At 42.1% G+C, this 14178-nt stretch overlaps 1 long non-coding RNA gene across 2 annotated transcripts; it reads right to left on the minus strand.

Moving 5' to 3' along the window:
- Window positions 1-6787: 6787 nt before the first annotated feature.
- On the minus strand, window positions 6788-12570 carry LOC134295994 (uncharacterized). 2 transcript variants are annotated; one of them, XR_010002545.1, is made up of 3 exons: window positions 12428-12570; window positions 7769-7918; window positions 6788-7038 (listed from the first exon to the last, which is right to left on the minus strand). It is a non-coding gene; the product is annotated as an uncharacterized LOC134295994 (long non-coding RNA). The 2 variants fall into 2 exon arrangements; XR_010002544.1 differs by lacking the exon at window positions 12428-12570 and adding an exon at window positions 8429-8694.
- Between the last annotated feature and the right edge of the window lie 1608 nt (window positions 12571-14178).

Here is a 14178-nt window from a genome sequence, read left to right on the forward strand (position 1 = left end):
TTATGATGAACTACCAACATAAGAAGGCAATACAGGCACTCTGCAGGACCCGGGAATGTTTTAATCAAATCCATGAACAATCAAGTCATGACAAACTCACAAATATGAAGGACTGGCTATTTTATTTTGTTCATTCTGCTTTTCTGCTCATTGTACAAAATACATCAAGATGTACTGTTTTGGTTCTCCAGCAGATGGTGACCTTATGCCTGTGTTTAAAAAGAAAAAGAAAAAGAACAAAGACATCCCTGTGCTGAATTCCCTGCTTTTTCCAACAGTATTGACACTGCTGATAAAATAAATCCAGTCCTGTGATGTATTGTGTAGATCAGGGGTCCCCAAACTAAGGCCCGGGGGCCGGATGCGGCCCTCCAAGGTCATTTACCTGGCCCCCGCCCTCAGTTTTATAATATATTTTATATCATTTTAATAATATAATATATTGTATATACATATAATATTGATGATAATAATACCATATAATAATATTAATTATATGTTATATATTACATATAATATTACAGTATAGTGGTATAGTTCAATATAGTAATATATAATGCTAATATTGTGCTATGCTAATAATATATATTGTATGTACATGCTCTGAGTCCCCTTCAGGGTGAGAAGGGCGGGATATAAATGTAATAAATAAATGTAGTAAATGAATAAATATATAATTTTAGACTTAGGCTCGCCCAAAGTCTGAAATGACTTGAAGGCACACAACAACAATCCTAATTCACTTTACTATCTCATTGGCCAGAAGCAGGCCCACACTTCCCATTGAAATCCTGATAAGTTTATGCTGTTTACAGTTGTTTTCATTTTTAAATATTTTATTGTTCTTTCATTGTTGTTGTTTTGCACTACAAATAAGACATGTGCAGTGTGCATAGGAATTTGTTCGGGTTTTTTTTCCAAATGATAATTTGGCCCCTCCACAGTCTGAAGGATTGTGGACCGGCCCTCTGCTTTAAAAGTTTGAGGACCCCTGGTGTAGATAATTGCAGGCTTAATGGCTTCTTTAACAGTATTACACTTCTAATGATCTATGCCAGCATGAGTCAAAGGTTCAAATGTTGGATAAGGATTCCAGAGGACCACAGCTCGGATTTGTGCTCAGTGTGATCTTGGGCAGGTCTTACTATCTCAGCCTAAACAGAATGAGCATTGACAAACCTTCTCTGGGGAAATCATGTCCTCTCTCTGCCTTCTTTTCTCTTAGGGCTTGGTTTCCACCCCTTTGATTATTTTGGTCAACCTTATATGGACAAGTACTAGCTCAGTGGTTCTCAACCTGTAGGTCCCCAGGTGTTTTGGCCTACCACTCCTAGAAATCCTAGCCAGTTTACCAGCTGTTAGGATTTCTGGGAGTTGAAGGCCAACACATTTGGGAACTCACAGGTTGAGAACCACTGTTCTATCTTGTCAGTATTCTTCTTGAATTGTGGTGCTCAGAAGAGGGCACAGTTTTCCAGATGAAGTCAGAACAAAAGAGAATAGAGTGGGACTAAGATCTCCCTTGATTTCAACATGATATGTCTATTGATACAGCCTAGAAGTGCTTCGGCTTTTTTAGCTGCTGCATCATACTGTTGACTCAGATTTTCTGTTTAATGATTTGTTCCAGAACCTTTCTTGGTATTGATGTCAGACTGACTGGGTGAATTAATGTTTGGGTCCTCTTTTTTTACCCTTTTTGAAGATGGGGACATTCGCCTTCCTCCAGTCTGCTGGAACTTCTCATGTTCTCCACAAATTCTCATAGATTATTGCCAATGGCAATGAAATTTCTTCTGCCATTTCTTTCAATACCCTTGGATGTAGTTCATCTGGCCCTGTATTCTTGAATTCATTTAGATAAACCAGATATGCCTCTTTACCTATATTGTGTGCTGCATTTCCCTTACTGTATCCTCTGTTCCATCCTTCCCAAGTTGAGCATTGTTAATCTTTTGGAGAAGATTGAAGCAAAGGAGGTGTTGTGGTGATCATGCATTCCCTAGGCTTGCTCATTGCCTGCAAAGATGCTGGCTGGAGTGACAGTCGAAAAATGGAGCAAGCTAAAGGGCCCCTGGTGGCACAGTGTGTTAAAGCGCTGAGCTGCTGAACTTGCGGACCAAAAGGTCCCAGGTTTAAATCCCGGGAGCAGAATGAGCTCCCGCTGTTAGCCCCAGTTCCTGCCAACCTGGCAGTTTGAAAACATGCAAATGTGACTAGATCAATAGGTACCGCTCCGGAGAGAAGGTAACGGCTCTCCATGCAGTCATGCCGGCCACATGACCTTGGAGGTGTCTACAGACAACGCCGGCTCTTCGGCTTAGAAATGGAGATGTGCACCAACCCCCAGAGTTGGTCACGACTAGACTTAATGTCAGGGGAAAACCTTTATCTTTATCTTAAGGGGGTCAAATGACAGGTGGTGGTGACTGTCATCAGTGTTCCTCTGATGCTTGAACCCAGGGAATATGGGATGACCAATTATGCAGTTGCAGCTGGTTCTGCTTAGAACTGATTTCATGCTGACATAGCTGAAAATACATAGTTTGCTTTGGATTCTGAAGGAAAGTTTAGAGAATTTGGATGGTCAGGGCTCCTTCTTGACACATGGGGAGCAGGGAGGAGAGTCTAAACTTTCATGAAGGCTGTAAAGATCTATGAACGACTGAGGCTCCTTTCAGGCAGAGGGGAATCCTTTGAAATCCCACCTCTGACACCAGTTGTGGAGAAGGATGATGTTTTTATTAAATTATATTTTATATATATAACTATATCTGCTGCCACCAATATAAAAATGTTTTATAATGCTGCCACCAAAAGTAAAGGGGATTATCAACTCTTGCCACCACTATTGGAAGATTTAGCCACTAGCTACTTAGAGAGGAGACTTTTATTTTTCTTCTTTCTTCTTGTTTATTCTTGATGTGTGTATGTATGACAGAGACTGAGATGTTTGAGAGAACAATAACACGTTTATTCAAGCACAAGTTTAATGGTTACAATAACTTCTTCAGAGGCACTTAAATTAACAGTTGCAGTAACAGAATGAGGTGATTCAAACTTCCTAAAATGTCACTTCTTTCTCCACTGCCTAAACCTGCAGTCACAGACTATCTGTTCCTTATCTGGAAACAGACTACCTTAAAATAAGTCACCAAACTTATTTTAAAATTGACGCAAAAATCAAACATTTGAGCCACCCTGATCCCTCAACCAGAATCAGTCTCCCGGTACCTCATAAGGGCACCGACTCTAAAAACTAACCTTCCCTATGGTTCTCTGACCACAGACTGACTGACTGACTGAGTTTCCCTCCAAATTCTGCTCTCTCTTGGCTAACCCAGTTGGCTCCACCCCCTTCTCCATGGCAACCAACTCATGGTGCAGAGTAACTGAAATATTAACCCTTTTTAAAACATAACCACACAATTAAACATGGTATCTGTAAACTAAAATTCATACTTCTTTATACCTCCCAACCCATAAAGATTATTTTTGACTTTTCTACAACCTAGAATAGTCAAAAATAATATGGATTGTATCTAAAAATATACATCAATACATGTTACATACATTTAACATATAATCTTACCATACTATCATGCAACTCATAAACCATAAATACAAACCTTCAATGTTGCATATACACATAACATATTCATATCTTACCATACAGTTATGTAAGTAATATGCATCAACACTTTTACATATCTGTTTGCGCTTACCATTTTTTTTTCTTTACACAAACAAAAGGACAATAAATATCTTCCCTGAAAAAACACTTTAACAAAGCAAATACAAATGTTTATCCCATACATCATCCACCTGGATGAGCTTCTTCTTCATGCCACTTAGTACAGTTCATCGATGTTTCACTCTGCGGTGCATTCCAGTGGTTAACATGCTGTTGGGGACAATTATATTTATTTTTCCCAACAACATAATGAACTCCCTCTCTTCCATAATGTCTTTTATGAAACTTCCAAGAGTCATTCAAGAAGTCCTGGGAAACACAGTTCATGCACTTTCGTGGAACATTGAAAGTAAACTGCTGATGGTTAAAACCACCAATCCCCATCGCGTAAGGGTCTTTACAACTCTCTCCATCGAAAAACTCTCTCTGCCTGCTTCTTGATTTGCTGCGATCAGCAAAAACTCTCAGGCTCAAGATGTCCATCTTCTTCTTTCCTCTCTTAAAGGTGTTCTTTGGTCCCTTAGGCTCTCCTGCACACAGCAACTTAAACTGATCAAATCTGGTGTTTTCCTGAGGTAAATCTTTTTCTGGCCACAACTGCTGACCATGCTCTGTATTTGCAGTGACCAAAGAGACAACCACTGAGCAAATAGAGTTAGTTGAAGACTGTGAAGAGGCATCCAGACTTCTGCCCTTTGTAGTACTGGAGTTTATCTGCAAAGTCTGTCCTGACCAACTGCCATCTTCCTCCACCTTCTGACTCCTTATACCAACATTCATCTCTTTAGAGTGCTCAAGCAAATCATTTTCATTAATGGCTGGCACTTCTAAATCCTCCATCACCTCAGCTTGCTCTACTCCTGTGCCACCATGGTATTGAATAGGGACCTCAGCTATTGGCGCTTCATTTGCCTCAGCCACGCAATGAATCTTAAGCTGCGACTCAGACAATTTTCCTTGGAGGTCTACGATTCCTCTATCTTCAGCAGATCCTTCTGCTTGGTTGAATTGTGAGCTTACAATATTAGTGGAGTCGTTGTTTTGACATAGCTTCACCTCTGACGGATAAATTTCTACTCTACAGTACTTGAAATATTCGCCATACTCCACAACTTTTCTCTCAATGGGTCTCTGTCCCTCTATACAGCCATACCAATTGGCTAACTTATTCCAAGCTGCAATAGGAATTAACTCATAGCCACTCTGTTAATGCAATATTTTTTCAAAGTCTGAGTTTCTGAATCCGCAAAAAGTTTCACATTATCAATGGGTCCTGGGTAGTGATCAGACTTTCCTGCATAATACAGATCCCAGCATTCAAATCCCACATACTTCTTCCACTTCATGAACCACTTATAATCAATCAGGCACCAAGAATCCCCTGGGCAGAATGGCACTTTCAAAAGTGGTACGAGCTCAATCCGCTGCATCTCCACATCATCCTCCTTAGTGTATTTAGGAAACCTCTTTAAGGCTAAATCACTAGGACTAATGATAAGAGTTCCTGGTTGTGCCACTACAGAAGGCTGAGAGAGTGTCAGTCTCTGTCTTTCCAAATCTATCTCCATCTTTTTCAGCTCTGCCTGTCTCTGTCTCTCCCGTTCTTCTGCTTGTCTCTGTTTCTCTTTATCCTCCATTTCCATCTCTGCCTGTCTCTTTCTTTCCTCCATTTCTAATTTCTTCATCTCTAGTTGATATTTCATCATCATCTCTGACATGGTGGTCTTTTCCTGTCTTTTGGTGGCCATTTTCTACAAATTTTACCTCACAGTTTTTCAGTGAGCGATCTCAAGCACCAAATCAGGGATGTTACATGTATCCCGCCGCTTGCCACCAATTTGTAACGAATCTATGACCGACTGAGGTTCTTTTTCTAGGCAGGGGGAATCTTTTTATCCCACCGCTGCCGCCAATTTGTAAAGATCTATGAACGACTGAGGCTCCTTTCAGGCAGGGGGGAATCCTTTGAAATCCCACCTCTGACACCAGTTGTGGAGAAGGATGATGTTTTTATTACATTATATTATATATATAACTATATCCGCTGCCACCAATATAAAGATGTTTTATAATGCTGCCACCAAAAGTAAAGGGGATTATCAACTCTTGCCACCACTATTGGAAGATTTAGCCGCTAGCTACTTAGAGATGAGACTTTTATTTTTCTTCTTTCTTCTTGTTTATTCTTGATGTGTGTATGTATGACAGAGACTGAGATGTTTGAGAGAACAATAACACGTTTATTCAAGCACAAGCTTAATGGTTACAATAACTTCTTTAGAGGCACTTAAATTAACAGTTGCAGTAACAGAATGAGGTGATTCAAACTTCCTAAAATGTCACTTCTTTCTCCACTGCCTAAACCTGCAGTCACAGACTATCTGTTCCTTATCTGGAAACAGACTACCTTAAAATAAGTCACCAAACTTATTTTAAAATTGACGCAAAAATCAAACATTTGAGCCACCCTGATCCCTAAACCAGAATCAGTCTCCCGGTACCTCATAAGGGCACCGACTCTAAAAACTAACCTTCCCTATGGTTCTCTTATGACAGACTGACTGACTGACTGAGTTTCCCGCCAAATTCTGCTCTCTCTTCAGCTAACCCAGTTGGCTCCGCCCCCTTCTCCATGGCAACCAACTTGTGGTGCAGACTAACTGAAATATTAACCCTTTTTAAAACATAACCACACAATTAAACATGGTATCTGTAAAGTAAAATTCATACTTCTTTACAAAGGCCAATCCAGCATTTGCTACCCTGAATCCATCCTGGGATAAGTGGTCCATGTAGAGCTGCCTTTATATAAGTATACATTATGACGCCCATATCTGCAGGCTCAGTATTTGCAGATTCAGTTAAATGTGTCAAAGTAATAGCAGCACGTTGGTGAACAAGGCATATTCACCTACCTTCTTCTAGTATTTCTCTGGGAGTAAGGTCCCAGAATTCTGCATCAAACACACTCTAGTCACCAAAGCTATGTTTAGTTTACCAAATGCTACTTGGAGGACCCCCTGTGATCACAGTATCTGGGAAAAATGCAAGAAATCTATGACGTGGAGTAAATAACACAAAACACAATGGGAATTGGCTGAATTTGAATATTTTTATTTATTTATATGAATCCAGTGATTTCTTCTTTCCCTGAGGTATGAGGCCTCCTCCATGCCTTCCAGGCACGCAGCACTTGTACAGAGGTGGATATGCACAATTGTTGAAAGATTCCACAAACACGTAGCCCGGGGGACAGGCCCAGTCTCTGGGCTGGCAGAAGGCCCCCCTGTTATAGCAGGTATATGTGCCCAGGGGGGTCCCTTCATCACCCACCTGCTTAGGCTCTGCAGAAAGAGAGAAAAACAGAATATAGTATCTCATTTTTGTCAGAAGAAAATGAAGCAATGGTTATGCCCTTTCCTGCCTTGGTACCCCAATTGTGGAATACGGAGTGACTTCAATATTGATTCCTTTTCAAAGCCATTTCAAAACATGAGGTTTCCATGGAACCATTGGAGCCTAATTTACTTTTCAGTAAAAGAATACTTTTTGTTGGAAAAGTTATTTTTTGTAAAAATGAAGACTATTCATTTGGTTACTGATGCTAGTAAAAACCAGACCAATACTATTGATAAATTGAGTTTCCAGGTGGTCAAATATGTGCAAGTTAATATCTCAATCAAAATGGGTAGAATTGCAGTAATTAAGATGAATGTGTCACCAAAGATTTTTTTAAAAAAATAATTCCCAATGATAGTAAATGACAGTCCATTTAAATTAGGGCAAAAATGTCAATGTTCATCAAGCAAGGGAAGAGGCCAGAACCAGATTGAAGACACTACAAGATAGTAAGAAAAGAGGGGCATTATTGTGCTTGTTGCCTTACATGATTGAGAACAAAAGATTACTGCTTTCAACTCCTTCATAAGGAGATCACTACTGTGAGTTTGGAACAAATATAAGGATCGATTTTATTCAAAGATATTGCTCTCTACTTGTGATGAAGATCTATGGAATAGGTGGGCTGGATTAATGTACTATACTGATGAAGGAAAAATATCTCACTCTACTCACCAATGGTATCTGGAACATTGTCATACACTGGGATGGCTTGAACTTGAAAAACCATATAGGCAGCGGCAAAGAACAGAAGAAGCATCTTCATGGTGAAAGACTGGCTAGGATCTCACGTTCAATGAACAGACGACTAGGACTCTGAAGAATCTTTGAGGATAACACACAATATGAGTTGTATTTATACAGGGTTTTATGGCAATGCCCCAAGATATTTCTGGTAAATGTGGCTCTGGTTCCAATTAATGGGGGGGGGGGGGGAGGTTGTTGGACATAGCTCACAGGTGTGTGGTTCCTATAAGGCATGATGCCAGTGTTTGGTGGGAGGATACTGAGTGATAATTTTTCACATGTTTAAATTCACAAGGATGTTTGGTGATAAAGATTGATTTTTTAAAATCAACAATTGCCCCAAATTTGATTAACTGAAGCATGAGATCATGTTGTCCTCTTCTAATGGATAATTTGTAAGAACTACGACCCACAATGTTGAAAGAAACTAACAGATATGAGGTCATGGCTCTTATGTACAATTTCACATCCAGGAGGTTTGTGATGTAAAGGGATAAAAACAAGAAAAAGAGACAATGATTTTAATGCAAGGTTGTAGAATGGATTTTCTGGAGACAGGGGGACCAGACGTTCCCTGTACTTACTTACCTACTTAGGCGATCCCTCATTGTCCAAGTGTGATGGCCTCCCAAGGGTAGTGTCTTGGTGGTGGGTACATAGGTGACTGTAGAGCCCTATTCTTGTCCTCCCTCTCAATGGATTGTCACCTTGTCGTGGTGAGGGGGCTTGCGTGTTCCAATGAACCTGTGACAAACCACCGGAGTCATGCACTCCCAGGAGTGGCCACGGGAAGATCCAGACCAAGAACAATCCGAAGACTCAAAGACATCAACAGCGGAGCAGGCGGAGGTTAACATGGTACATGTTACAATGGCTGTGAAGGCAGAAGAAGGCTGCAACAGACTGAGAAGCCACTCTCGTTGTGTTAACCACACCACTGCTGGAATCTCACTCTGTGAAAACTGTGTGAACCGACCTCCACACATTAAAAAAAATCATGCATGGGCGTTTTCCAAGAAAAATAAAAACAAACCTACAAAAGTCCCATGGTGATCAGCGAGTGGCAACAGGGGCAGGACTGTGAAATCTGGAAGCCCCTAGTCATGGACTGGAACATGGGCAGTGGATATGGACTCAGTCATTCTACCTCAAGGTCCGAGGCAGTTGAGTAGTCCGACAGCTGTATCCATGACTGAGCAGCCCTTTTTAGGATCCACTCTGCTCACCTCACATGGGGAAGGGACTAGAAAAGGTGCCCTAAACATAGTCTGCCTCTCTTATCCCTGACTGGACTGCCGCGTCCAGAGGGGTCACCACTCTGCGGCCAAAAAAGAGAAATGAACTTTAGAACATGGAACGTATGGACACTGCTGGATAACACTGACAGCGAACGCCCCGAACGCAGGACTGCTATCATCAAAAGGGAGTTGAGATGCTTTAAGATCGACATAGCAGCCCTTCAGGAGACCCAGAGAGCAGAGAGGGACAGCTGAAGGAAGAAAAAGGAGGCTACACCTTCTTCTGGAAGGGACTGCCTGAAGAAGAGCAAAGAATACACGGTGTTGGCTTTGCTATCACAAATAACCTGGTGAAGCACCTGACTGAAGCACCCACTGGCATCAATGAATGACTCTCAACCCTCCGAATTAACCTTGCCAAAAACCAACAGGCAACTATCATATGTGCCTATGCACCAACACTAGATGCTGATGAAGACATCAAGGAAAATTTTTATTGTCAGCTGGACACCGTCCTATCAGAGATACCTAAGGAGGACAAAATCATCATCCTGGGGGACTTTAATACAAGAGTCGGACAGGACTCCAACCTGTGGCCAGGATCATAGGAAAAGACGGGGTGGCAAACAGCATCTTGCTTCTCACCAAATGCGGAGAGCACAACCTTGTCATCACCAACACGCTCTTCCGCCAGAAAAACAAGCTCAAGACATCATGGAAGCACCCCTGGTCACAGCATTGGCACCTCTTGGACTATGCAATTACATGTGCCAGAGACCGCCATGATAAGCTTTTCACAAGAGCCATGACAGGTGCCGATGACTGCTGGACAGACCACAGGTTAATCCGATCCACGATGGCTCCAAGGAAGAAAAATAAGGCAGAAAATAAACACCCAAGCACTTCAGGAGCCCTCCAAACGAGCCCTTCTCCAAACAACACTCAAGGATCATCTACGAACAAAACACCCCGAAAATGTTGAGGAACATTGGAACAAACTGAAGATCTCCATCATCACAGCCTGCGAAGAAAGCATTGGATACCAAACTAAGAAACATCAAGACTGGTTTGACAATAACGACAAAGAGATCCAACAGTTAATTGATAACAAAAGGAAAGCCTTCCAAACATGGCAGAGAGACACCAACTGTGCTGCTAAGAAAAAGATCTATGCCAGTGCAAAAGCTGAGGTCGAAAGAAGGACCAGAGAACTCAAGAACATCTGATGGACAAAGAAGGCTGAAGAAATCCAACACTTTGCAGACACCCATGATGCTCAGGGATTTTTCAAAGCCACAAAGATCATTTACGGACCAGGAAACCATGGCATACAGACTGTACACTCGTCAGATGGAACCAAACTTCTGAAGGACAAAACATCAATTGCACTACATTGGAAAGAGCACTACCAGAACCTGCTGAATCGCAGCGCCAATGTGGCCGAAGAGGCCCTCTCACAAATCCCGCAACAACAAACCAGGAATCAGCTTACAAAATACCCAGTTTGGAAGAAGTCAGCAATGCCATCAGCAAACAAAAAAACAACAAAGCAAGCGGACCTGATGGGATTCCTGCTGAAATCTTCAAAGGGGGTGGACCTGAGCTGATACATCAACTCCATCAGCTCATTGAAAAGGTGTGGGTGACTGAGAACATCCCAGCAGACTTCAAGGATGCCACCATCATCACCCTTTTCAAGAAAGGGGATAGAACAGACTGCTGGAACAATCGCGGTATCTCCCTTCTAACCTCAGCTGGAAAAATTCTCGCAAGAATCCTTGCAAACCGCCTTCTCCCTGTTTCAGAAGACACCCTCCCAGAATCCCAGAATGGCTTCCGTCCCTCCAGAGGAACAGTGGACATGATCTTCACTGCATGACAGCTCGAAGAAAACTGCAGGGAACAAAACCAACCCCTGTACTTGGCATTCATTGACTTTGCAAAGGCATTCGACACAGTGAATCGCAGCGCTCTCTGGACCATCCTCCAAAAAATCGGGTGCCCTGACAAATTTGTGAACATCCTGCGGCTCCTCCATGATGACGTGATGGCAACAATCTTGGACAGCAATGGCTTCCAAAGTGACCCATTTAAGGTGGAATCAGGTGTCAAGCAGGGATGTGTTATTGCCACCACCTTATTTTACATCTCCATCGCTGATACTTCACCTTGTTGATGGGAAGCTTCCCACCGGAGTGGAAATCATCTATCGGACCGATGGCAAGCTATTTAATCTCAGCAGACTGAGAACCAAACCAAGGTCACCACAACATCTGTTATAGAACTCCAATATGCCAATGATAACATAGTCTGTGTGCACTCAGAAGAAGACCTACAAGCCAATCTAAACACCTTCGCAGAAGCATACGAGAAGCTCGGCCTCTCACTGAAGATTGAGAAAACCAAAGTGCTCTTCCAACAGGCACCAGCTAATCCCTCTGCAATGCCAGGACTACAGCTTAATGGAGTAACATTAGAAAACGTTGACCTTGGCAGCCATCTCTCCACAAAAGTCAACATTGACACTGAAATACAACACCGCCTGAGCTCTGCGAGTGCAGCATTATTCAGAATGAAGCAGAGTGTTTGATGATTTGGACATCCGTAGAGATGCCAAGGTGCTTGTTTACAAAGCCATTGTCCTCCCAACCCTGCTCTATGCCTGCGAAACGTCACACTCAACTACTGGAGCATTTCCATCAGCGTTGCCTCTGAAAAATCCTGCAAATCTCTGGGGAAGACAGGCGGACAAATGTCAACGTGCTTGAGGAAGCAAAGACCACCAGCATTGAAGCAATGCTCCCACACGATCAACTCTGCTGGACTGGCCACGTTGTCCGAATGCCTGATCACCGTCTCCCAAAGCAGTTGCTCTACTCTGAACTCAAGAATGGGAAACGTAATGTTGGTGGGCAGGAAAAGAGGTTTAAAGATGGGCTTAAAGCCAACCTTAAAAACTGTGGCATAGACACTGAGAACTGGGAAGCCCTGGCCTTTGAGCGCTCTAATTGGAGGTCAGCTGTGACCAGCAGTGCTGCGGAGTTCAAAGAGGCATGAATGGAGGGCTTAAGGGAGAAACATGCCAAGAGGAAGGAGAGTCAAGCCAAACCTGACCGGGACTGCCTTCCACCTGGAAACCGATGTCCTCACTGCGGGAGAACATGCAGATCAAGAATAGGTCTCTTCAGCCATCTACAGACACACACCCAAGATGGAAGACAATCATCCTCAAACTACGAGGGATCGCCTAAGTAAGTAAGTAAGTATTTGTAACGAAGTATGAATTTTGGTTTACAGATGTCATGTTTAATTGTGTATTTATGTTTGAAAGGGTAAGTAATAGACTTACCAGTGCGTGGGGGATGGTAGCCAGCTCAGCATTCTGAGGCAGGTTGCCATAGAAACGTAACTGCTTCTGTAGAAATGTAACTAGCAAGAAAGGGGCGGAGCTAACTGGATGAAAAAGGAGGGAATGTTTTAAAAAGAGTTCAGTCTGTAATCGGAAGAATTACAGGGAAAGACTGGCTCTGAGGTGGTTAGAACCAGGGAAGTTGCAATGTCAGTCTGTGCTCTGCTGAGGTATGATTAAGACTGATTCTCAGGTGGAGGATCAGGGAGACTCAATTGGTCATTTTGAGTCAGTTTAAAATAAGTTTGGTGGCTTATTTTAAGGTAGTCTGTTTCCAGATAAGGAACAGATAGTCTGTGATTGAAATTCACAGGGTGAGTGAGGTTTAAAGCAGTAGAGAAGGAAGTGATATTTTAAGGAATTTGAAACACCTCAATATAGCTTTGCAACAGTTAATCTAAGTGCCTCGAAAGAGAAGTTACTGTAACCATTAAGCTTGTGCCTGAATAAATGAGTTATTGTTCTTTCTACCATCTAAGCTTCTGTCATCTATATTACCATCTAAAGCAAACAGGGAGAAAGAAGAAAAATAAAATTTAAAACCTCTCCTCTCTAAGTAGCTAGTGGCGATATCGTCCATAGTGGTGGCAAGAGTTGATAATCCCCTTAACATCTGGTGACCACATTATAACCATCTATACCTCTGGTGGAAGCTTTTAAATAAAACATCTTTAATAACTGGTGGCAGCGGATATAAAATATATAATAATAATGTAAATATAATTAATTAATAGAAACTCATCCACATCTCCGCAATTGGTGTCAGACGTGGGATAAAAAAGATTCCCCCTTGTCTGACATCTTTGCAATTTGGTGGTAGAGGTGGGATTTTAAAAAGATTCCCCCCTGCCTGAAAGAACCTTAGACGTAATTAGTTCTCCACAGTATTCTTGTCCTGCATGTTCTTCCCCAGTGAGGACATCAGTTTCCAGGTTGGAAGACGGTCTCGGTCCTCTTGGCATGTTTCTCCCTTTTGCCCTCCATTCATTCCTCTTCAAATTGCACTACACTGACCAAATTGCCAGCTAGAGCCTGTCCATCTGTCTTTCCAAGAGATTTGCAGGCTTTTTCAGATGCAACGCTGATGGAATCATTCTAGGAGTTGAGTGTGTCACCTGTAGACAGTCCACGTTTCACAGGCATATAAGAGGGTTTGGAGGACAATAGCTTTATAAACAAGTGCCTTGGTGTCGCTACAGATGTCCTGATCCTCAAACACTCCCTGCTTCATTTGGAAAAAATGCTGCACTTGCAGAGCTCAGGCAGTGTTGCATTTCAATGTCAATGTTAATTTTTGTGGAAAGGTGGGATTTGTGGAAAGGTAAGGGAGCAGAAATGGTTAACATTTTTTAAACATTACACCATTAAGCTGAATTTCTGGCATTGCAGAGGGATTGGCTGGTGACTGCTCGAAGAGCATTTTAGTTTTCTGAATGTTCAATGAGAGGCTGAGCTTCTCGTATGTTTCTGCAAAGGTGTTTAGAGTGGCTTATAGGTTTTCTTCTAAATGAGCACAGACTACGTTATCATTGGTATAATGAAGTTCTATAACAGATATTGTTGCGACCTTGGTTTTGGCTTTCAGTCTGCTGAGGTTAAATAACTTACATCTGTCCGATAGATGATTTCCACTTCAGTGGGAAGCTTCCCATCAACAAGATAAAGTATCATAGTGATGAAGATGGAAAATA

Source organism: Anolis carolinensis, chromosome 1, assembly GCF_035594765.1.
Source record: "Anolis carolinensis isolate JA03-04 chromosome 1, rAnoCar3.1.pri, whole genome shotgun sequence".
NCBI classification, from domain to species: Eukaryota; Metazoa; Chordata; class Lepidosauria; order Squamata; family Dactyloidae; genus Anolis; species Anolis carolinensis.